At 42.6% G+C, this 26,904-nt stretch overlaps 1 protein-coding gene across 1 annotated transcript in view; it reads right to left on the reverse strand.

The window, feature by feature from the left end:
* The window catches only part of LOC139578595 (carboxyl-terminal PDZ ligand of neuronal nitric oxide synthase protein-like), a 240,252-nt gene that overhangs the window by 131,438 nt on the left and 81,910 nt on the right, over window positions 1-26,904 (reverse strand). The window lies entirely within an intron of this gene.

Raw genomic sequence — 26,904 nt, forward strand, 5'->3', positions numbered from 1 at the left:
CTATTGCTTATTCGCCTAAGTGCCATTATTTCATTGGTTGCACAATTGCTTATGAAAAAGTTATTTGCTTGTATTGGTAAACAGTTGGTTGTATGCACACGCTACCACAGCACTTTTCATAGTGACCTTTGCTAGTGTATTGCACTACCATGGGCAAGCTTCTAGAATTATTGGAGCTTGTACACACGCAGAGTAATTTATGACCCTTTGGCGCAGGGCAGATCAGACAATCTCTTCAGCCTGCAGACTCAGATGACAGCTTCACAAGGCCAGAGAGAGAGGGTGCCATAAATCTTGTGCTCTTGTCAATCCCAGTAATTATTTTCTCTCTCTCCAGCAAGAGGCTAATGTTTAGGTTCATGTCATTGCTGCTGTGTTTATAGCCCTTTATAGACTTGTTATAAGTGTATTGCCATATACCATTTATTAATGTACATATGTACTGTATATTACATAGGTATAACCCTTAAACTAATACAGTTTACATGTGTGCATATTCTTGCCTTATAGAACCACAAGTCATTCGGATTAACACAACAAGTAAGATTCCAAGTCATTCCAATCAACATCCATTGTAAAGAACCAAAGTGTGTGTGTGCATAATTGGTGGTGGTGACGAAGAAAAGGAATAAAAACCCTGAAAGGAGAAGCATCCGCTTTGTTCTTACTGGGCATCCTGTAGAGGGTCAGAACCCAAGTCATAATCAGCATTAAGTACAAAGCGGGTGAGGGGATTAGAAGCCAACCAGTCAGACGAGCTTCAGCTAGCCGTTTTTTCATGGTCCTTCAATTTGTCGGATTTCTGACCAGCTTCAGGTAGCATGGCTTCATTAGCCGAAGATGACCCGTTTCCGGACCCCAGGATGCAGACGATTTACCCCACATCCCTAAGCCGTATAGGGCTGCTGTCACCACCCACATCACACACACACAAAGCCGTCGCTTCCCAAAGGAAGATCAGCTGCGAGGCCCTACACAACTTTCTCATTGTACCATCGACCAGCCTTGCTCCAGGTCTTGTCTGTGGTCAAGGCGTGACCACACACACTCCAGTTGGGAGCTGCAGAGGGACTACGAGGAGCTGCTCTGTGAGAGGGAAGAGATCAGGAGGGCGTACTCTAGGTCCACCTGGCCTGAGTCACCGCCCCGGGAGCACAGCTACCGCCACTGCGGTCCTGACCGCCACCGCCCTTGGCATCCCCGGCTAGAACCATCATCTCCACCACGGTAGCACCACTGCTGGTACTCCCCAAGTCGGACCGGCTACTCCCCTGAGAGACACTACTCCAGGCCCTCTCGGTCTGAGTGTTCGCCACCTCCACGGAACCACTGGATCCCCCAATATGTTTCGAGGTGGCCCAGCTATTCACCAGATCGATGTCGCTCCAAGCCTCTCCGGCTGGAGCTTACTTTGTATCTACAAGAGTGTTGGGAGCACCACCTCCACCCGAGGTGGTCCAGCTGCTCTGCCGACTGACGTCCCTCTAGGCCCACCCGGCCAGAAGCACGGGATCGTCGCGTCCACTTCTGCTCCCCAGAGTGGTTTAGCGCCCCAGTAGGTGATAACAACTCCAGAGGGAACAGTCCACTACACCAAGGTCTGTATCCCCCTCAGCCAGAGCCTCGACTAGCCATAGTTAAGGAGACTCCCCCTCCAATCGTAGAGCCACAGCCAGCTGTAGCCATGGGGCTCATTCTGGTTGCCGTTGCGGAGTCGTCCTCTCCTCCCAGGGAGGATCCCCTGCTAGTCGAAGCAGCCTCTTGGGTGACCGAGGTTCGACTGTCTGCTGCCCTTGAACCTTCAACCACAAAGTATCCACCTGCCTCTCCCGACCTTCAGTCTTTGGCCCTAGTTGCAGGTTCACACTGCTCTGACTTAGGTTCCCGGACTCCTGCCATACTGCTAGGCTTCCAGTCATCTGTTGTTCTAGGTCCACAGTTCCCTGTACTAGTAGCCACTATGTTTGTTGCTCTGCCAGGCCCTAGGTATCCAACCCAGCTAGGACAAACGTTCGCTTTGTCGTCAGGTCTGCAGTATCCTGCCCTGCGCAGACCGCAGACCCCTCCCTTATTTGGTACGCACCGTCCTAGCCCACCAGGCTTAGAGCCCCTTGCCATGCTAGGCCCTAAGTTAGCTGGCATGTTTGCAGGTCTGCAGACTCCTGCCTTGCTTGGATTGCAGCCCCCTGCCTTCATTAGTATGCAGTTGCCTATCGCACCAGGTTTAGATCATCCTGCCTTGCTAGGCCCTAAATTCACTGCACTATGCTTGCTGCCTCCAGACACAGTCAGCGCATTGTTCTCTAGACCGCCAGGCTTAGAGCCTCCTCCCCGCCTAGGCCTCAAGTTCGACCAGACGCACACAAGGACTGGACTTAACCCGTTCTGGTCCCTTCACTGCTCTGCTCCTCTGCCCCGCCTGTCCTGCGGGATTAGATTAGGCATGCTAGGACTAAACTCCCCCTTGAGGCCAGTGGCCTTTCAGAGACGTCAGAGACGCCCCCATTAGAGACTGTGCCATTTAGGTTAGAGGCCTTTCGTGGATGTTAATATTTCCATGAGAAATATTGTGGCAGCTGTAAAAAAATAAATAATGCCGTCCTGCTCTCCTCATCTCTACCTAACTTCCCATCACAGTCCTCTTAGTCTCCCTTAAGTTCTGTTAGTTTGGCTGCCAGTCTAACTTAGTCGTCACTTACCCATCATAGCCCTGCCATTCCCAACCAATCAGAGAACTTGGAAATGCACACATCTGGACACTGCACCCTCCCACTCAGGTCAGAGTGTCATGTTGTCCGAAGAGAGAATAAGCAAGGTTTTTGAGGCATTTTATTGTGGACATAAACACAAATGCATGAATGCCGTGCGTACAGTGCATTCGGAAAGTATTCCGACCATTTTTCCACATTTTATTACGTTACAGACTTATTCAAAAATGTATTAAATATTTTTATTATCAATCTACACACAATACCTCATAATGACAAAGCGAAAACAGGTTTTTCATTAAAAAAATCACATTTATTAAATATAAAAACAGAAATACCTTATTTACATAAGTACTCAGACTATGAGACTCAAAATTGAGCTCAGGTGCATCCTGTTTCCATTGATCGTCCTTCATGTTTCTACTTGATTAGAGTCCACCTGTGGTAAATTCAATTGATTGGACATGATTTGGAAAGGCACACACCTGTCTATATTAGGTCCCACAGTGCATGTCAGAGCAAAAACCAAGCAATGACGTTGAAGGAATTGTCCGTAGAGCTCAGAGACAGGATTGTGTCGAGGCACAGATCTGGGGAGGGTACCAAAAAATGTATGCAGTATTGAAGGTCCCCAAGAACACGGTGGCCTCCATCATTCTTAAATGGTTGAAGTTTGGAACCACCAAGACTCTTCCTAGAGCTGCCCCCCCCCCCCAAACTGAGCAATCGGGGGAGACGGGCCTTGGTCAGGGAGGTGACCAAGAACCCGACGGTCACTCTGACAGAGCTCCAGAGTTCTTCTGTGGAGATGGGAAAACCTACCAGAAGGACAACCATCTCTGCAGCACTCCACCAATCAGGCCTTTATGACGGAGTGGCCAGACCCCAGAAGCAACTCCTCAGTAAAAGCTACATGACAGCCCGCTTAGAGTTTGCCAAAAGGCACCAAAAGGACCCCCAGACCATGAGAAACAAGATTCTCTGGTCTAATGAAACCAACATTGAACTCTTCGGCCTGAATGACAAGTGTCATGTCTGGGGGAAACCTGTTACCATCCCTACGGTGAAGCATGGTGGTGGCAGCATCATGATGTGGGGATGTTTTTCAGGGACTGGGGGACTAGACAGGATTGAGGGAAAGATGAACAGAGCAAAGTACAGAGAGATTGTTGATGAAAACCTGCTCCAGAGCACTCAGGACCTCAGGCTAGGGCGAAGGTTCACCTTCCAAAAGGACAACGACCCTAAGCCCACAGCCAAGACAATGCAGGAGTGGCTTCGGGACAAGTCTCTGAATGTCCGTGAGTGGCCCGGACTTGAACCTGATCGAAATTTCTGGTGGGATCTGAAAATAGCTGTGCAGCGACGCTCCCCATCCAACCTGACAGAGCTGGAGAAGATCTGCAGAGAAGAATGGGATAAACTCTCCAAATACAGGTGTGCCAAGCTTGTAGCATCATACCCAAGAAGACTCGAGGCTGTAATCGCTGCCAAAGGTGCTTCAACAAAGTACTAAGAAAACGGTCTGAATTCTTATGTAAATGTGATATCAGTTCTTTATTCGTAGTAAACCTGTTTTTGCTTTGTCATTATGGGGTATTGTGTGTAGATAGATGAATAAAAAAAACTACTTAATCAATTTTAGAATAAAGCTGTAAAGTAACAATTTGGAAAAAGTCAAGGGGTCTGAATACTTTCCGAATACACCGTATAAGTTCGCAGCTATTTTCTACAAGTGGCCTACACGCAATAACCCATAATGTCAGTGGAATTATGTCAATAAGTATTTAACCACTATGTTATAGCAAGCCTAAAGAAGTTCTGGAATAAAAATATGCTTAACAAGTCACATGTTGATGGGTAAAAATAAAATACAGACATTGAATATCCCTTTGAGCATGGTGAAGTTATTAATTAGGCTTTGGATGGTGTATCAATACACGTAGTCACTACAAAGACAAAGGTGTCCTTCCTAACTCAGTTGATGGAGAGGAAGGAAACCTCACAGGGGTTTCACCATGAGGCCAATGGTGACTTTAACAGTTACAGAGTTGAATGGCTATGATAGGAGAAAACTGAGGCTGGATCAACAACATTGTAGTTACTCCACAATACTAACCTAAATGGCAGAGTGAAAAGAAGGAAGCCTGTACAGAATAAAAAATATTCTAAAACATGCATCCTGTTTGTAATAAGTAAAACTGACAAAAATGTGGCAAATAAATTAACTTCATGTCCTGAATGTCCACAACGCTTTGTTTATGTTTGGGGGAAATCCAACACATCACTGAGTACCACTCTTCATATTTTCAAGCATGGTGATGGTTATGGGTATGCTTGTCATTGGCAAGGACTAGGGAGTTTTTTAGGATGAAAATAAATTGGAATAGAGCTAAGCACAGGCAAAATCCTGAGAAAAACCTGGTTCAGTCTGCTTCCCAACACACTGGGATACCAAGTTACCTTTCAGCAGGAAAATAACCTAAAACACAAGGCCAAATCTACACTGGAGTTTCTTACCAAGACAAAATCAAATGTAACCGAGTGGCCTAGTCAGAGTTTTGACTTAAATTGGCTTGAAAATGTATGACAAGACTGGAACATGTCTGTCTAGTAAGGATCAACATTGAACTTGACAGAGCTTGAAAATGTATACAAATATTCATTTGCAAATATTGTACAATCCAGGTGTGCAAAACTCAGAAAGACTCACAGCTGTAATCACTGGCAAAGGTGATTCTAACAATCATATATATCAATAAATGTGCAAAAACAATCTAAAAACATGTTTTCACTTTGTCATTATGCGGTATTGTGTGTAGATGGGTGAATTTTTTAAATATTTAATACATTTTGAATTCAGGCTGTAACAACTTAATGTGGAATAAGTCAAGGGGTATGAATACTTTCTGAAGGCACTGTAACTCTCTCACACAGACACAGGGGTAAGGCTGTGACAGTCATGAAATTTTGGATGACGGTAATTGACCAGCCAAATGACCGCGGTCACGGTAATTACCATTATAATAGTATGTGCCAGAGGTGTGGACTTGAGTCACAAATATGATGACTTGCAAATCGACTTTGACCAATGACTCGTGACTTAACTTGGAATGAGCCTTTTGACTCAAACTGACTTGATACCCTCCCCAAGCTCTAATGTTAAAAATGATACTATTAAAAAAAGTGTGCAGTGCATCAACTTTTCATTTAACGGATTGCAGTTTGAATCTGACAGCAGTCAATCAAATTGTGCCAGCTGAGAAAAAGTTGCCAGAGGAACGTCGACGGGTGAAGTTAGATGGAGCCCTTGGAAAGATGATACCCAAAATTATTATTTTTGGATATAAAAACTACGCTGTATCAACAAAAAACGGAATGCAACTTGCAAAACATGCGGGAAGAAAATGACAGACGGAGGCGCAACAACTACCAACTTTGTTCGACATTTGAAGCTGCACAAAGAACGGTAAGACGTGGCTAATATAGCCGACAGTTATATAATTTATAACTTTGCTAGTGTAGCATGTAGGCTAACATAACGTTAAATCAATGACCCTCCACACAGTAAGTCAGTGCGGGAACGTGATCATTGCACCCAAGATTTAGCTACAACTGGCTAGGCAGTTGGTAGCCTAAATCCTGCCTGATGTTACTGCTGCTCCTAAAACCATTAACATACGTTAGCCTACTGTAACCACACACAGAGAGGGTGTGTGTGTGAAGGTTGGGCGATTGTGTACAAGCCTACATCGCCAGATTGCGCCCCATAGTGATCCTCGATAGTCGATCACTATGGGGGGGGGGAGGGGGGGGCTTCTGCAAGGAGCAAACTTTCTGCAAAGTTTCATTACGTTGTTAAGAGTCCATGTTAATGCCGAAACGGACTCAACTGCACGAATGCCTGGCCTTCCCGTCTTTTTGTTTTTACGGTCATTTTTAAAATTGTAATTAACCGTTATTTAACTAGGCAAGTCAGTTTAAGAACAAATTCTTATTTACAATGACGGCCTACCAAAAGCCAAAAGGCCTCCTGCGCGGACTTGGGCTCGGATAAAAAATGTAAAAAATGTAGGACAAAACGCACATCATGACAAGAGATACACCACGACACTACATAAAGACAGACCTAAGACAACAACATAGCATGGCAGCAACACATAACACAATATGGTAGAAACACAACATGACAACAACATGGCAGCAGCACAACATGGTAGCAGCACAACACATGGTACTATCACGTTGTATAATGACGGGAACAGGCGCAGGAATACAAACATATTTTTTATTTATTTCCCTAACCAAAATAGAGTACGTCCTGAAAATAACGAGGATGAAGCAGGGATGTAACCCAAATAAAAGAGCGGAGTTGAAACCTGTAATAAATACACGGGACGAGACCCGTAAACAATACACGGGACGAGACCCGTAATAACAAGTGCACACTAACACAGTATGTAAACCGTAATACAATGTACAGTAAACGTAGCATGAAAGCTGATACCGCAGAGCACAGGTACTCACAAGACCAACGGACATGGAACAATAATCGACAAGGACAATGGGGAAAAGAGGGCACAATTATACATATACTAATCAGGGGGAATAGGAACCAGGTGTGCGTAATGAGACAAGACAGTCTGGGGTTGGTGTTGATGATCCAGTTCAGTGACGCCTAAAAGGCCGGTGACGTAGACCTCCGGAGCTGGTGAACAGAATGAGCAGCAGTACCGGGATCCGTGACAGGTACAAACATTATTGGGCAGAGACAACAGCACAAAGGGCAAGAATGTAGAGACAACAATACATCATCTCTCTTTGAATGAAGAGATGGAGTTAAAACTGTCCAGTTTGAGTGTTTTTTGCAGCTCATTCCAGTCGCTAGCTGCAGCGAACTGAAAAGAGGTGCGGCCCAGTGGTGTGTGTGCTTTGGGGACTTTTAACAGAATGTGACTGGCAGAACGGGTGTTGTATGTGGAGGATGAGGGCTGCAGTAGGTATCTCAGATAGGGGGGAGTGAGGCCTAAGAGGGTTTTATAAATAAGCATCAACTAGTGGGCCTTGCGACGGGTATACAGAGGTGACCAGTTTACAGAGGAGTATAGAGTGCAGTGATGTGTCCTTTAACCTTTAATAAGGATCCGCCCCCTTTTTGAAATTTTTGCCTAAAATGACATACCCAAATCTAACTGCCTGTAGCTCAGGCCCTGAAGCAAGGATATGCATATTCAAATGGTACCATTTGAAATGAAACACTTTGAAGTTTGTGGAAATGTGAAATTAATATATAACACAATAATATAACACAATAGATCTGGTAAAAGATAATACAAAGAAAAAAAAAACTTTTTTTTTTTTTTTTGTACCATCATCTTTGCAATGCAAGAGAAAGGTCATAATGTATTATTCCAGCCCAGGTGCAATTAAAATTTTGGCCACTAGATGGCAGCAGGTTATCTGCAACGTTTTAGACTGATCCAATGAACCATTGCATATCTCTTCAAAATGTTGTAGCAAGACTGCCCAAATGTACCTAATTTGTTTATTAATAACTTTTCATGTTCAAAATTGTGCACTCTCCTCAAACAATTGCATGGTATTATTTCACTGTAATAGCTACTGTAAATTGGACAGGGCAGTTAGATTAACAAGAATTTAAGCTTTCTGCCAATATCAGATATGTCTATGTCCTGGGAAATGTTCTTATTACTTACAACCTCATGCTAATCGCATTAGCCTACGTTAGCTCAACCGTCCCGTGGAAGGGACACTGATCCCGAAGAAGACAAGGAGCATTGGTGGCATATCTGATGTCCGAATGGTAAAGAACATCTAGCCGCTCGAGAGCACCCTTACCTGCCAATCTAAAAATTACGTCTCCGTAATCTAGCATGGGTAGGATGGTCATCTGAATCGGGGTTAGTTTGGCAGTTGGGGTGAAAAAGGAGCGATTAGGATAGAGGTTATATTATTTTCATGATGTCTTCATCTATAACCAATGGTGACATGTTTATACGGTAATTGTGCCAGCCCTACACAGTGGATACAGTTACCGGGAGACAGTTACCAGGGACTGATTCTGCAATATAAAAGTGGAAAAGGCATGGGGAGCAGTTCCATTTGCTTGGAAAAGCACATCTCTTTTAATCAACAAGTATGACACAGAGACCTCGCCTGCTCCATTTCCCAAATAACATTTAATCTGCCCAGGGAGTGAGGGAGAGGGATAGAGAGATGGGCGGGGGTAGAGAGAGGGATGTGGAGAGAGGGTGAAAGAGGAGTTTGGAAAGAGAGGGGGAGGAGGTAGAGAGAGAGACAAAGCAAGAACGCTCAGTCATTGTGCGTGTAGCAGTCAGCAGCCACGAGCAGGTAGTCTGGACGGGAGCGTCAATAAGACAGAAAGACAGGAAGAGGATATAACATTGTTTCAGCCTCCATTCTCACAGCTCAGGAACAGCGGAGAGGACAAGGTCAGCACTGATCACTTCTACACCAACTGTATCTATCTCCCCTCTCCTCGCCTCTCTGACGGCTTCAGAACGCCCAATTTATCCATACAACACCACAGGACTCCTCATCTAGGCTAGACCATATCCCTGTGTGTGTGTGGGGGGGGGGTTGTGTGTGTGTGTGTGAGTGTGTGTAGAGTCTCTCTCTCTCTCTCTGTTTATCTACTCTAATACAGTATTTCTGTCTGTCCCCCTCTGTTGTAAAGCCAATTGGAGACCTGAGTGTGGTCCATATTTCTGCTCTCTAATAAAGCCAGCAGTAAACACATTTGAGACAGAATGTAGAAATCAGAATGATGACCACAGCATTACCATTCCCTCTGGAATCATGGACATTGTCTTTCTATTAGCTTGGCAAAACTCTAGCACACTTTATCACCATTACAAATACACACACACCCACACGCACTCGTGCAGGAAAACCTACAGTGCGCTCAAAGAGACAGGATGGGATAGGTTTACCCTGGTCGTAGTTTACCCACCTTGAGGGAGGTCTCTCTGTGAAGCCCCAACACTGCCTGAATCAACCCAACAACAAAGAAGAACAGCTCTGAGAGTACTACAGGGAATCTACACTCTGGCCCTACCATCACTGTAAAACACAAGGTATATCCTTGTGTTTTCAGTGTGTAGTGACCCTGTCCTTGTTGTTAAAGAGACACCAGTGGCCTGCTCTCTCCTGCTATCTTATCTGCTGTGCTATAACACATAAACAGTGCTGTGCTGCAGTGTCGCCTGTTTTCACAGCGGAGTGATATAGCAGACCAGGCAGCGTTGTGATTGTTGTTTAAAGGACACACAAACACAGTGGCTAAGCTGCTCTAGGTTGCTATCTTAACACCCTGGCGGGAGAGGGGAGAGAGGGGAAGAAACGTGGAATGGGAGAGAAGGCTATTCCAGCTGCCAAGAGCATCTGTGGATTGGAGTGGACTGAGATGTGGCTTTGGCTGCTGTTATGGTATGGTTGACTTAATTTACTCCGGCTATTAGGAATATTTGTGGGGAATCTTGCAGGAAAGACCCCTCCCTCCCATTCAATCTAGCAGACCGAAAGTTGGAGAGAGGTCAGACTTATCCAAAACGTTTCACATTGTGAAGTGTTTCAATCGCCCATTTCTTTATGTATCGGTACTCTGTCCCACAGTTTCTTTAGAGAATAGTTACTTGACTGAGAAGTTAGTTATTTCGCTCTGCCTCTTATCCTCTGGACCATTGTCCTTGAGTGAAGTTGAGGTGAAAACTTTCAAACCTTTTCACAATGCATGGGTGGGTCCGCGACTCTCCACCCGGTCCGATGGATCCTGAAGAGTTTCTGGGCAGACAGATTGAGTGCCTTGGGTAACTGTTCTGTCAATCTTCAATACTTTCCATTTCAGTTAAACACCAGCAGATAACCCCACTGTCAAAATCAGTCTGTGAGCGTTGACTGTGCTAACAGCACTGAAACTTTTCTCAAACCAACTTCTTACTGTGACTGACTGAGCACCCTTCTGATTTGACAGAAATAAAAAGCTTTAAAAAAAATATCCAAATGCATAATACATTTCAATATTACGATTCAGTGAGCAGTTTGTCTGCCAATGAGGCTAAAAAAATTAAGTTGGTGAATTAAAATGTTTTATTATTTCTCTTACTAAACTGCATCATTGGCCAGATCGTTAATGGTTCACTGGGTCAATTCAATACCCAACACCAGTGAGCTAGCCATTCTAACAGATGGTCTGCTGGCCACATCAGACACGACAGCCATCATACGTCACACCCCCATGCAAATGCTCTGAGAGAAGGGCGGTAATTGGCAGACTAAGAGAGACAGGGAAAGAGAGAGATGCTCTTCAAACATCAGTGTCTGTAAAGTAAAGATCACTTCAACTGATAAAATAGCAAATGATTGGGAGAGAGAATGAAAGAGAGGGGGAGAGGCAGAGAGGGAGAGAGAGCGCAAGAGAAAGAAAATGTCTGTCCATTTGCCAACTCCTAGGTGTTGTTAAGTGACGGGCTGTGTTACACAGATAGGGGACATGACACACTGCTGTATTGCTAGCACTACTGTGGGATCTCCTTCATTTAGAATAGAAGGCCTGCTCTGCCAAACATTATTTTCCAGTAATCATCCCCTCTACTAAAAAAACTGAGGTAACAGAGCTAGAGAAAAGGCAGGTGTTGAAATATTGTGATGAAATATCACTTGCAAAAAAGTTGTCGCAAAAGCCATTTAAAAAGGAGTGAGCAATTTACATTCACCAACTGTTAACATCATGCAATCTCAAGAGAGGGACTCCTCAGTGATTCATATCATCCTGTGCAATATTTCATTAGTTGAGCACATGTAATTTGCTTCTCTTCTTTTTCTCTCTCACTCGTGTCCCCTGATGAAAAGCATGGCAGAAACATAGAACAGCCCCTCTGTGAAAATGAGAAATTCCTTTAAAGTAACCCACCAGAGGTCGTTTCTTATTCTAGAGCGGATTTAGGTTCCTCCTCCAAAGAATTGCATATATATTAAAGTATATTAATGAATTGGGGGTGGGAAGGAACGTTGAGGTGATTTCCATGTGTAGTGGAGAAATATCAACAAATAGGGTAGGGCTAGCTAGCATGCTAACCTTATCTAGCTAGCTAATGTTATCTGTTGTTGCTGTGTTCTTTTTACTACATCGTATTCAAAAGATTAGCCAACTGGCTAGGCTATGGCTGGTTTAGGAGCTGGATTTGTCATAAGCATGTAGGGTAAACTTTGCCACAGATGGAAACCAGTATGTTCCACTTCGGAATCTATTGGTATTTTCAAAGTTTTGTAAATTTCCATAAATTGCGGGCGCAAATTTGCAATGGAAATAGTAATAAGAGGAAGCTCCGGTAATATGGATAACTATTGAAATGTTTAGAGAAATGCATTCCTCTCCAGTGTAATAGACACGGTCCAGAGACTGTTAATTAAACAGCCATCACTAACACAGAGAAGCTGCTGCCTACATACAGACTTGAAGTCATTGGCCACTTTAATAAATGGATCACTAGTCACTTTAATAATGCCACTTTAATAATGTTTACATATCTTGCATTACTCATCTCATATGTATATACTGTATTTTATACCAATGCCGCTCTGTCATTGCTCATCCATATATTTATATGTATATATTCTTATTCCATTCATTTACTTAGATGTGTGTGTATTAGGTAGTTGTTGTGGAATTGTTAGATGAGATATTAGATATTGCTGCACTGTCGGAACTAGAAGCACAAGCATTTGGCTACTCTCGCAATAACATCTATGACTCTCTCCAAATGTGATTTGATTTTGATGATAGGCTACATTCCCTTTTCTCACGATGCACGCCGCGAATGACATGCAATAACATCCTGAACGCATTGGACACGGAACACTACAAGAAAAATGGAACAGCATTTTGAATTTTCTTTCGCGGGTGCCTTTTTTATTATAAGGACAGACACTTGTGGTTTTTAGATGCACTAATCAATGCAGTGAAGTTTGTAGTGAAGCAAATATTGAGTCGTCAAAACCATTAATCTTGGGCCGAAGGGGGAAGCGGGGTTACAAAATGCAATCATATCATTCTTTGAATTATAGCATTTATAAAATGGTAATAAATAAAGAAATAAATATATATACAGTGGGGAGAACAAGTATTTGATACACTGCCGATTTTGCAGGTTTTCCTACTTACAAAGCATGTAGAGGTCTGTCATTTTTATCATAGGTACACTTCAACTGTGAGAGACGGAATCTAAAACAAAAATCCAGAAAATCACATTGTATGATTTTTAAATAATTAATTTGCATTTTATTGCATGACATAAGTATTTGATCACCTACCAACCAGTAAGAATTCCGGCTCTCACAGACCTGTTAGTTTTTCTTTAAGAAGCCCTCCTGTTCTCCACTCATTACCTGTATTAACTGCACCTGTTTGAACTCGTTACCTGTATAAAAGACACCTGTCCACACACTCAATCAAACAGATTCCAACCTCTCCACAATGGCCAAGACCAGAGAGCTGTGTAAGGACATCAGGGATAAAATTGTAGACCTGCACAAGGCTGGGATGGGCTACAGGACAATAGGCAAGCAGCTTGGTGAGAAGGAAACAACTGTTGGCACAATTATTAGAAAATGGAAGAAGTTCAAGATGACGGTCAATCACCCTCGGTCTGGGGCTCCATGCAAGATTTCACCTCGTGGGGCATCAATGATCATGAGGAAGGTGAGGGATCAGCCCAGAACTACACGGCAGGACCTGGTCAATGACCTGAAGAGAGCTGGGACCACAGTCTCAAAGAAAACCATTAGTAACACACTACGCCGTCATGGATTAAAATCCTGCAGCGCACGCAAGGTCCCCCTGCTTAAGCCAGTGCATGTCCAGGCCTGTCTGAAGTTTGCCAATGACCATCTGGATGATCCAGAGGAGGAATGGGAGAAGGTCATGTGGTCTGATGAGACAAAAATAGAGCTTTTTGGTCTAACTCCACTCGCCATGTTTGGAGGAAGAAGAAGTATGAGTACAACCCCAAGAACACCATCCCAACTGTGAAGCATGGAGGTGGAAACATCATTCTTTGGGGATGCTTTTCTGCAAAGGGGACAGGACGACTGCACCGTATTGAGGGGAGGATGGATGGGGCCATGTATCGCGAGATCTTGGCCATCAACCTCCTTCCCTCAGTAAGAGCATTGAAGATGGGTCATGGCTGGGTCTTCCAGCATGACAACGACACGAAGCACACAGCCATGGCAACTAAGGAGTGGCTCCGTAAGAAGCATCTCAAGGTCCTGGAGTGGCCTAGCCAGTCTCCAGACCTGAACCCAATAGAAAATCTTTGGAGGGAGCTGAAAGTCCGTATTGCCCAGCGACAGCCCCGAAACCTGAAGGATCTGGAGAAGATCTGTAGGGAGGAGTGGGCCAAAATCCCTGCTGCAGTGTGTGCAAACCTAGTCAAGAACTACAGGAAACGTATGATCTCTGTAATTGCAAACAAAGGTTTCTGTACCAAATATTAAGTTCTGCTTTTCTGATGTATCAAATACTTATGTCATGCAATAAAATGCAAATTCATTATTTAAAAATCATACAATGTGATTTTCTGGATTTTTGTTTTAGATTCCGTCTCTCATAGTTGAAGTGTACCTATGATAAAAATTACAGACCTCTACATGCTTTGTAAGTAGGAAAACCTGCAAAATCGGCAGTGTATCAAATACTTGTTCTCCCCACTGTATATTGTATGTGTATATATACACTACCGTTCAAAAGTTTGGGGTCACTTAGAAATTTTGAAAGAAAAGCAAATTTTTTGTCCATTAAAATAACATCAAATTGATCAGAAATACAGTGTAGACATTGTTAACATTGTAAATGACTATTGTAGCTGGAAATGGCTGATTTTGAATGGAACATTTACATATGCGTACAGAGGCCCATTATCAGCAACCACCACTCCTGTGTTCCAATGGCACGTTGTCTTAGCTAATCTAAGTTTATCATTCTAAAAAGCTAATTGAACATTAGAAAACCCTTTTGCAATTATGTTAGCACAGGTGAAAACTGTTGTTCTGATTAAATAAGCAATAAAACCGGCCTATAGACTAGTTGACTATCTGGAGCATCAGCATTTGTGGGTTTGATTACAGGCTCAAAATGGCCAGAAACAAAGAACTTTCTTCTGAAATTTGTCAGTCTATCCTTGTTCTGAGAAATGAAGGCTATTCCATGCGAGAAATTGCCAAGAAACTGAAGATCTCATACAACGCTGTGTACTACTCCCTTCACAGAACAGCGCAAACTGGGTCTAACCAGAATAGAAAGAGGAGTGGGAGGCCCCGGTGCACAACTGAGCAAGAGGAAAAGTACATTAGAGTGTCTAGTTTGAGAAACAGAAGCCTCACAAGTCCTCAACTGGCAGCTTCATTAAATGGTATCCGCAAAAAAAACGATCTCAACGTCAACAGTAAAGAGGTGACTCCGGGATGCTGGCCTTCTAGGCATAGTTCCTCTGTCCAGTGTCTGTGTTCTTTTGCCCATCTTAATTTACATTTTTTATTGGCCAGTCTGAGATGGCTTTTTCTTTGCAACTCCGCCTAGAAGGCCAACAGCCCAGAATTGCCTCTTCACTGTTATCCAATGGATTATGAAAATTTTCTGGTAAAAAAGTGCAAAAAACTATTTTAGAACTGCTTTCAGTTTATTTATGAGTTTATTTGTATTTTCAGTTTATTTGTATTTTTCCATGGACGCAAGGCTGTTTGACTCAGCTCATTAACAAAGCAGAATAACTTTGCAGCTGTTTCTGATTAATAAACAATGCAATGCTGGTGGGTGGTAGCATTCAAATAAAACCCAGACCCCTTCCCTTTTTCCACATTTTGTTACGTTACAGACTTATTCTAAAATGGATTAAAAAAAACATTTTCCTCATCAATCTACACACAATACCCCGTAATGACAAAGTGAAAATAAGTTTTTAGAATGTTTGCTAATTTGTAAAAAATCAAAAACAGAAATACCTTATTTACATAAGTATTGTGTGTAGATTGATGAGGGGGGAAAACTATTTAATCAATTTTAGAATAAGGTTGTAACACATTTCTATAAAATTATAAGTGTACTTTCAAGTGTTTAAGATCATAGAATATATTTTACACATGACCATATGTAACATGTAAAATATAATGAGACTACATTTGCAAGATCATTGAAGATCTCTTGCACATACGAACATAATTCTGTCCACTGATGCTTCAGACGTCAGCTTTCTAGAAATTACATTGGTGACAGAAAATGTCTGATGTGCAAAGACATACATCATCACATTTAAAATATTTCACATGTGGTCAGTGAAGCTTATGTTAGGAACTCAGTCCTGCCAGTAATCAATTGGCAGGTCTTAATTCTGCAGGGCTCCCTGTTAACCAGCAAGTGAAAAGACTACTTATCCCAAAAGAGGAAGGAGAAAGTTGGTGAGGAAGTGGTACAGGGGAGGCATACCAATTTTTTTAATGGCCTTTTCACTCACGGGATACAGTAGATCATCCCCAGAAGCCTTTTCAAAGGTAAAATCTGCACAAACATTGTTGATTCGCTGTTACCCTAAGACAAGACGGCCCAACTCTCCGCTTTGTAAATGGTGGTTGTGTGTCTGGATTTGTAGCTGTAGCCTGTAGCTGTAGCCTGGTCGAGTCTGGGTGGTAGATGTAAATGAGGAGAAAGGGAGGTTTCATGTTAAAGGTCCTGAACAATCATTCTAATTCACATGTAAAATAGCCTTTTGAGTGACTAAAATATCAGCCATAATATTTTTTGGGGATAGAAATGCTAAAAAAATGGCTAACTACCAGGAAGTTTGAAAAACAGTCTGAGTGGGCGGGGAGCTTAAATTCATAAGCTCGCCTTGACTGACAGCTCTTTGAAACACCTACAGTGGTTGCTCAACTAAAAGTTTTGAGATTATGCTGCGGGATAATTTGTGCTGCAGGTAATTTGTGGTTTAGTACGGTACCCTGCGTCACTGCTCCAAACTAGCACAAGGGGGGAGTTAGAGCACTGATTATGCTTACTGGAAAAGACAGCATTCAGAGGTCAAGACAGCGCTGCTCTGAGACAAGCATGGGGTCTGGTCTTGATAAATCAATTAGATTTTTATTTTCCCTGAATTTCCATTTGGGTATTAGGGTGTGGAAAAGTTTGGATTATTTTGCTCTTACTGTAGTACTGTAGCCTACTCTCGAACGGTCACGTTGTACATCGCCATTATGGGCTATTAACAGGACAATAGACTCTTGCCAAGGAGGAGGGGTAGGGGGAGAATTGTATCATCAAATGTTTTTCTTAGTTAGGTTGGCTGTATCACAACCGGCCGGGATTGGGAGTCACATAGGGAAGCGCTCAATTGGCCCAGCGTCGTCCAGGTTTGGCCAGTGTAGGCAGTCTTTGTAAATAAGAATTTGTTCTTAACTGACCTGCCTACTTAAATAAACTCTGAGGGTTTCATTTTTCTTGGAATAGAAACACCATAATATTAATCAAATTAATTAAGCAACATTTCTTAAAATCAATCCAATATACTATGTTCGTACAAAAAAGGTTTTAAATTCTCTAGTACAGCCAATATTGAAAACTGTCAAATGCTTCTCAAAGATGCCCTCTGGTGGTCAAACTAGCACTAACTGAACAATGGCTGACAAATAAATAATGTGCCATAGAATTCTGCGGCAGCCCGCAAGGTGTGCTGCAGTTCACAGCAGCACTGACAGATGTGTTGACTTGACAACTGCGTCAGAGTTTTATAATGACCCTTCCCTCATTCCACGCAGGTTGAAGACCTGGCTAGTCAGTAACTAGCTAACACCAGACACATATGAAAGGGGAAACATATAAGCATCTTTGCCATAGATGAATAGGGTAAACTTTTAATAATATTTGCTAAAACCATACAGTAAAATTTGGGCACCAGTAGAGTAGCTATCTAGCTATATAAACCACGCTCCTCTGCAAACACGCATTCTCTGAGTTGGTTAGAAGGCGGTATATATTTAAATTAGGTAAGAGAACATCATGTTATCATTGGGGTATTAAAATTAGGGTTAGGGTGATGTCACCTTAAACCCTTAATAATCCCACCTCCTGAATCCAAGTGTTTGACATGGGGGAGGGGACCAGTAACTTTATGACTATCAATGTAGAAGCAACAGTCATTTTTCATAATTTGGTCATCATACTGTAATTTGATCTGGTTTTATCCAAATACTGTATTATCCAATTTCATGAAAAACATGATTTTGACTGTTCAATTTTGTTTAACAATATACAGTATCACATACTGTATTACAATACATTGTTAGTGCTTGTAAGTACACCTATCATGGTATAGAAATTAGCCCCTAATCACAGATTTGACATCTGTGGTCATACAGCGCCTTCAGAAAGTATTCCCACCCCTTTACATTTTCCACATTTTGTTGTGTTACAGCCTGAATTTAAAATGGATTCAATTTAGACTTTGTGTCTGACACACAATACCCCATAATGTCAAAGTGGAATTTTGCTTGTAGAAACTGTTAACGCTGAAATGTCTTTGTAAGCCTAAATAAATTCAGGAGTAAAAGTTTGCTTAACAAATTGTATAATAAGTTGCATGGACACATTCCGTGTTCAATAATAGTGGTTAACATGGCTTTTTCATGAATACCCCATCTTTGTACCCCACACACAATTATCTGTAAGGTCCCTCAATTGAGCAATGAATTCCAAGCAGAGATTCAACCACAAAGACCAGGGAGGTTTTCCAATGCCTTGCAAAGAAGAGCACTGATTGGTAGATGTGTAAAAATAAAACAGAACAGACACTAAATATCCCTTTGAGCATGGTGAAGTTATTAAGTAGGCTTTAGATGGTGTATCAATACACGTAGTCACTACAAAGATACAGGCGTCCTTCTTGACTCAGTTGCCAGAAAGGGAAGGAAACTGCTCAGGGATCACCATGAGGCCAGTGGTGATTTTAATACAGTTTAATGCTGTGATAAGAAAAAACTGAGGATTGATCAAGAACATTGTAGTTACTTCACAATACTAACCTAAATGACTGAGTGAAAAGAATAAAGCCTGTACAGAATAAATATATTCCAAAACATACATCCTGTTTGCATCAAGGCACTTAAGTAATATTGCAAAAACATTGGCAAAGAAATTAACTTTTTGTCCTGAATACAAAGCATTATGTTTGGGGGAAATCCAACACAACACATCACTGAGTACCACTATTCATATTTTAGGCATGGTGGTGGCTGCATCATGTTATGGGTATGCTTGTCAATGGCAAGGACTAGAGTTTTTTAGGATAAAAAGAAACAGAATACAGCTGCTTTCCAACAGACACTGGGAGATGAATTCACCTTTCAGCAGGACAATAACCTAAAACACAAGGCCAATCTACATTGGAGTTGCTTACCAAGACAACATTGAATGATCCTGAGTCGCCTAGTTACAGTTTTGACTTAAATCGTCTTGAAAATCTATGGCAGGACTAGAAAATGGCTGTCTAGCAATGATCAACAATCAACTTGACAGAGCTTGAATCATTTGTAAAAGAATATGAGAAATTATTGTACAATCCAGGTGTGCAAAGCTTTTAGAGACTTACACAAAGAGACTCACTCTACATACTAAGATTTGCAGATGTTATCGCAAGTGCAGCAAAATGCTTGGGTTTAAAGTTTCAACAGTGCATAGCAATACAAAACAATACCCACATAATAAAAAAACATTTTAAAAAATAAAGAAATTAATAAATATCAGAACAAGCAATGTCAGAGTCCGGAATCGAAATATTTAAAGTGGCAATCTGCAGTTGCTATATAAATGTTTTGACTTATAAATTACTGACATGTACCCATAGATTCTTGAATAATATATATTATAAATGCCTCAACGTTTGTCAACAAACACAATATAGCTTCAAAACATAATTTTTATGTTATCGATGGTCAGTCCTTTCATCCATAGCTCTCTCTGTGAACTTGAGAGTGGTAACATTTCTCCAACCCCATCCCTCAGCTTTTTACAAAAACAGGGGTAGGGAAGACACTATGTTATTGTGTCAACTGCTGATTTTCCCTTTAAAGTGACAGACTATTATTGAAAGTATCATCAGAAAGGACACAAATCTACATTCCAGTCATTCTTCTGTAGCTTTCGGGGTTTAAGAACCCTTCCTGTCTCATACAACACAAAGTATGAATTAATTATCTCACAACTGATGACGAACAGTCATCCAGGCTGATACGCTCCTCCTCAATTCCGTCTCTGCTCTCCCCATGGAGCCGAGCGCTCAGCAGTTGCAGGTGCAGCCATGAGTGGGAGACGTGGAAACAGGAATGTGGAGCTAACTTGTGCCGTGTTCACTCAGCAAATAGTTAGAGAGAGCCTGAGTCTGACTGACACATAGCTTTGATCATGCTTGTGAAAGTCTGAGAGAACATAAAGAGTTAAGAATGCTCCTTCAAAGGATCTAGCATGCCGCGGGGAGGCTAGCTAGCAGAAACCAGCATTCGAGAACTGAAACACTGACTACACTGACTAAGTCATCAGAATTCAACCGCAGGGCCGCTGACCAGTTGTGTCAACACCAGTGAATTTAACGTTGAAGGAAAGGCTTTTTAACACCTTCTCTGACACTGACTAGCACAAAGTAAATCACAATATGAACAGTTTTCAACTGTCTCAACTTAAAAGCTCAACTTTAAGAGATTACTTTTTCTGAGAAATGATCCCTAAACAAAGAGAGGAAAACCAAAACAAGATGGCAACTTCAAACAGCCCTCTGCTGTGGGTGTTTTGTAGCTAAAGCCTTTGCTAGCTCACCCAAAGTGGTTATGGGGTTGAGAAGTGTGTATCTCTTTGTTTGTGCTGTTTTCCCCTAAACCTGTCAGCCTGTCTCCCCGACCAGTCACACTGGGCAGCTAAAGGGAGTACTCAGAACTGCTGGACACTCCTTTTCAACTATTCTTAACTAACAAATACTGTACATCAGTGGGGGCTCCTCAGTGGAGGAAGCGGAGGACCATCCGCCTCAATGAATTTCATAAAAATGTAAATTGTAAAACACTTAAAAAATTCTAATTTTTTTAGAAAACTATACTAAATATAATCACGTCACCAAATAACTGATGAGAACACACTATTTTGCAAAGAAGGTCAACAGCAGCCTCAACAGCACTCTGTAGGGTAGCACCATGGTGTAGCCAGAGGACAGCTAGCTTCCGTCCTCCTCTGGGTACATTGACTTCAATACAAAAACCTAGGAGGCTCATGTTTCTCACCCCCTTCCATAGACTTACACAGTAATTATGACAACTTCCGGAGGACGTCCTCCAACCTATCAGAGCTCTTGCAGCATGAATTGACATGTTGCCCACCCAATCAAAAGATCAGAGAATAAATCTAGTACTGAAAGCATAAGCTACAGCTAGCTAGCACTGCAGTGCATAAACTGTGGTGAGTAGTTGACTCAAAGAGAGAGGAATACAGTAGTTGTGAACAAATGTATTTATTCCAAAATGAAGGAGAAGCAAGAGAGAAATAGATATAGAGAGAAATTGCAAAATAAATCACTTTCAGTTTCACTTACTTAGCTAGCAAATGCATCTAGCTAGTTTAGCCTACTGAAACACCCTACTCACCCACTGGTATAACTGCTTATTGACTGCACACTAATATTACAGCATGATTGTAGTGAGTTTACTAACACGTTAGTTATATTAGCTATGCTGACTATGACGTTACTTTAGCTAATATAGTGACAACGATTTAGGCTGTGTGTAGCGGTTGGGCTTGGAAAGTTTTTTTGCCTGGTCACATACAGCTGATGTGTTGTGCATTGAAGTCCACAAGCGAAGGGACAAGGTGAGAGGAGGGCACACAGATGCGAGAAGGAATACAACGTGGCTGCTATGAATGTGAACTGTTTTTACGCGTGATCAGGGGTGTACTCATTCTGCCGATTCTGTTGAAAAACATTTCTTAAACGGAAGCAAACGGAACAAAACGGATAAACATACCTGAATTTGTCCAATAGAAACTCTCGTTTGCAAATGTTGGACTAATGATAGGGATAATTCAAGTATGACATAGTAGCCTAAACCTATCATTGTTACATTGAACTGGGTGAATGAAATATGAATGACAGTCATCCCCCCAAAAATCGTCCTCCCTCATCTTACGCGGACGGCACTGACCGCCACTGCTGTACATCTACACTTAAAATAGCCCGCCTGCCTGCCCTGTTTTAGGCCCACAGTTACAGGGCAGGCAGGCTGACAGTGTTCCACAGCCTTTTGTGAAGTAAAAATCCCTGTAATTGGAGAACCTTCAAAGCTCAGTCTCTCTATGAGAAATGGATCAAAGCTGACAGCATTCACTGGATTCCTCCCAGTATGCAAGGCCATGGGATAGACAACATTCTCGCTCTCTCTCTGACTCCCACGGCTGAGAGATACTGATGTTTGTATGTGACGTGTTCCCACCAAAGTTTTATCATTGGGACCCAATTCCTCACAGTACAAGGTCTGTTTCCCTTTCCTGTGGGGGGCTTTAGTAACAGGCACTGTCTAGCTCTCTGTGCAGCCCAGGACAAATCTCTCTAACTGGCCATGTCAGAATACACATACTTGAGTCCTAAATAGTAGGCCATTTGAGTATGTGAAAAAATAAAGTTTTATAGTATGTATAAAATCGAGTATATGTTAAATGTCCGAATGTCATAGTAATTTCAGCTTTGACAACAGCTGATTAGATATGGGTGTGTGCTACCGAAATCAACAAATAGCGGTTAACAATGCAATCGCGTATTCTCAGTATGCAAAAATATAACGTTTTATGGTATGTGAATTTTCAAAAATCTAGTAGGCTTTAATAAATGCCAGGATGTTCTAATATTTTCAGCTTTTTTTTGTAGAATTCGCTGCACACTTTTCGTGACTCTCACAGCCACGCATTGGAAGAGGCAGGCTGCAAATTTTGATAGCTAGATCTATTCAAGTAAACAACAAAACAACTTGGAAGATGGCGAATAGCAAAGCTTCTGCGGTGGAGTTAAAATGGAAGTCGTTTTTGTTGTCCTTAAAATTATCACGACTATTTCCTCGTAAGAGCCAATTTATGCTTGATCAAAAAATGTGGTTGGAAGCTCCGTATGGAAGGTGTGACGCAATTTTGGAACCCCCGTAGGCATACAAAGGTCAAATTGAGCTTCGTACCCCATCGCCATTCCCACATTTTGTAACAATGTGGAGGGCACCATATAGCTATGATTGCTTGACGGTAGGTGGAGGCAGGAGGTCCTGTATAAACACAAACTCACTTCCTTGACATCTTCCTTCACAACAGCTCTGCTCAACAGCGCTACTCTGCTCCGCGAAGAAGTATGAATGCCCTGACTTCTGCAGAGGCTGTATCAACTTAAATGCTGCACGGCCAATACAGATGTCAGATTGACCATGCAGCGCCTTTCACGTTACATCTTTGAAATCAGATCTGCAGCCTGCTGTGCCTTTATCTAGCTACGTGCTTTAGTAGTAACTAGAGGTTAGCTATAACTGTTTGAACGGTAACATTAGTTACAGGGTTACTTGCTTGCTGCGACAACTTCATATTTAACATTAACCTAGTTAGCTACTTGTTGTAAATACCAGGGCTTGTGTTCAAACTGTTGCAGGGTCTGATTACAATACCAGGCATTTAATTCAGTGGCGAACACTGTCACGCCCTGACCTTAGAGATCTGTTTTATATCTTTATTATGGTTTGGTCATGGTGTGAGTTGGGGTGGGTATTCTATGTTCTATTGTATTTCTATGTTTTGGCCGGGTAGGGTTCTCAATCCGGGACAGCTGTCTATCGTTGTCTCTGATTGAGAACCATACTTAGGTAGCCCTTTTTCCCACCTGTCTTTGTGGGAAGTTGACTTTGTTTATGGCACATAGCCTTTAGCTTCACGGTTTGTTTTGTAGTGTTTATTGTTTTGTCGGCGTATTCACTTAAATAAAGGAATATGTACGCTCACCACACTGCGCTTTGGTCCAGTTCTTTAGACGGCCGTGACAAACACGGCAAGAGAGATGCCACAAAAAAAGGTTTTGAGTAAGTCATGTGGCTCTCTTGCCACTGCCATTAGCTATAGCTAACGTTTGTAATATGGTAGCCTACATTCCTATTTTCCACAGTGGTGCTGGTTCCAACACTTCTCTTTTTTTCTAGTTCTCCTTATTTGTCACGTTGGTTCATCAGCAAGGGCTGATTTCAAGGTTTTACTGCTAACCTACAAAGCATTACATGGGCTTGCTCCTACCTGTCTTTCCGATTTGGTCCTGCCGTACATACCTACACGTACGCTACGGTCACAAGAAGCAGGCCTCCTAATTGTCCCTAGAATTTCTAAGCAAACAGCTGGAGGCAGGGCTTTCTCCTATAGAGCTCCATTTTTATGGAATGGTCTGCTTACCCCTTTAAATCTTTACTGAAGACTTATCTCTTCAGTAGGTCATATGATTGAGTGTAGTCTGGCCCAGGAGTGTGAAGGTGAACGGAAAGGCTTTGGAGCAACGAACCGCTCTTGCTGTCTCTGCCTGGCCGGTTCCCCTCTCTCCACTGGGATTCTCTGCCTCTAACCCTATTATAGGGGCTGAGTCACTGGCTTACTGGTGCTTTTCCATGCCGTCCCTAGGAGGGGTGCGTCACTTGAGTGGGTTGAGTCGCTGACGTGGTCTTCCTGTCTGGGTTGGCGCCCCCCCTTGGGTTGTGCCATGGCAGAGGTCTTTGTGGGCTATACTCGGACTTGTCTCAGGATGGTAAGTTGGTGGTTGAAGATATCCCTCTAGTGCATATATGTCAGAGTCAAGGCCCGCGGGCCACATCCGGCCCGCGAGAAGGTTTTTTACGGCCCCTGGGATGATCTTGATTTATTATTAGAACCGGCCCGCAGACCGCAGCAAGCCGGCAGCCCGCAGATCTTTTACACGCACCAATACTACATTTCCCACAATGCAACGGTGACGCACCGAGCAGTAGGCTGCTGTGTAAATGAGATGGAGCTGCCTTGGGAAAAACTCGTGGGTTTGACAACCGACGGAGCACCTGCGATGTGTGGACACAGGAGCGGACTGGTGGCGAAGATACGGGAAAAGATGCAAGAGGAAAACGCGACAGGTGAGCTGACAGCTTATCATTGTATCATACACCAGGAAGCGTTGTGCGGTAAAGCCTTGAAAATGGAGCATGTAATGAGCATCATCACGCGCACAGTTAACTTTATCAGAGCCAAAGGTTTGAATCACCGCCAGTTCAAGGCATTTCTGACGGAGTTAGAAACGGAGCATGGTGATTTGCCTTATCACACAGAGGTGCGATGGCTAAGCCAGGGAAAGGTGCTTCAAAGATGTTTCGAGCTTCGTGAGGAGATTTGTCTGTTCTTGGACAGCAAAGGGAAAGACACAACACAACTCCGAGACGAAATGTTTCTGTGTGAAATGGCTTTTCTGTGTGACATTACGAGTCATCTGAATGCAATGAACTTGCAGCTGCAGGGTCGGGATCATGTCATCTCTGATATGTACAGTACAGTGAAGGCATTTAAAACCAAACTGACTCTGTGGGAGACGCAGATGCGGAAAGAAAATTTGAGCCACTTTCCCAGCTGCCAGACCATGAAAGAGAAGCTCTCTACCAGTGCGTTCCCGAGCGCACAGTTGGCTGATAAAATAGGTATGCTTGCCGCTGACTTTCGACGCCGATTTGCTGACTTTGAAGCACAAAAAAGCAGGTTGGAACTGCTCGGTAACCCATTTGCTGTTGACGTGGAAAGCTCACCACCAAACCTCCAAATGGAGTTGATTGACCTCCAATGCAATGATGCACTGAGGGCAAAATATGCGGCAGTGGGTGCTGCGGAGTTCGCCCGTTTCCTCCCCGACACAATGCCCCAGCTGCGCATCCAGGCTGCTCAAACGTTGTCTATGTTTGGCAGCACATACCTGTGTGAACAACTGTTTTCTTTGATGAACCTGAACAAAACATCACACAGAAGTCGACTTACTGCTGAACACCTCCACTCAATTCTGAGGATTTCCTCAGCTCAGAGCCTTACCCCGAACATTGATGAACTTGTGGAAAAGATGGGACACCACCAAGTATCACCCTCAACCTCAAACAAGTGAACATTACTGTGCAATCACATATTTAGAGTTTTTACTCAGTTCAAGTTTAAAAGTTAAAGTTTAATATTTGTTTTCACTGCATGTTACTTCTCCTTAAACAAAGTGTTGTTTTTGATTAATAGATTTTTGCACTTTATTTTATTGTATTTCAATCCAATTATATTTTAAAAATATTTCAGTTGAGTGGATGATAGAAAATTGCTATTATTGTTTTTTTCTTTGAAGTAAATTTAGCCCACTTTTGCTAAAATAGAAAATATAGGCTACTGATGGTGCCTTGAATACCGGTTTCTTTCATTTAATGTTCATGTTATGGGGATTTTTATATAAAGGAAATTTGTCTTTTGTGTCTGTTGAAAATTAAAGATTACTGACAGAGCCATAAGAAAATATTGCTTTATTTATCTGATCATATTGGAATATATTTGTTAGGTTTTCAGTAGGTTCAATTAGGTTCACTAGACTATATGCGTCATTTAAAAAATTTTCAATGAACATTCGAACAGTCCGGCCCTCGGCTTGTAGCTAAATTTTTTATTTGGCCCTCCGTCCATTTGACTTTGACACCCCTGCTCTAGTGGTTTGGGGGCTGTGCTTTGGCAAAGTGGGTGGGGTTATATCCTGCCTGTTTGGCCCTGTCTGGGGGTATCATCGGATGGGGCCACAGTGTCTCCTGACCCCTCCTGTCTCAGCCTCCAGTATTTATGCTGCAGTAGTTTGTGTCGGGGGGCTAGTGTCACTCTGTTATATCTGGAGTATTTCTCCTGTCTTATCCGGTGTCCCGTGTGAATTTAAGTATGCTGTCTCTAATTCTTTCTTTCTTTCTTTCTTTCTTTCTTTCTTTTTTTCTCTCTCTCTCTCAGAGGACCTGAGCCCTAGGACCATGCCTCAGGACTACCTGGCATGATGACTCCTTGCTGTCCCCAGTCCACCTGGCCGTGCTGCTGCTCCAG

This window comes from Salvelinus alpinus, chromosome 6, assembly GCF_045679555.1.
Source record: "Salvelinus alpinus chromosome 6, SLU_Salpinus.1, whole genome shotgun sequence".
NCBI classification, from domain to species: Eukaryota; Metazoa; Chordata; class Actinopteri; order Salmoniformes; family Salmonidae; genus Salvelinus; species Salvelinus alpinus.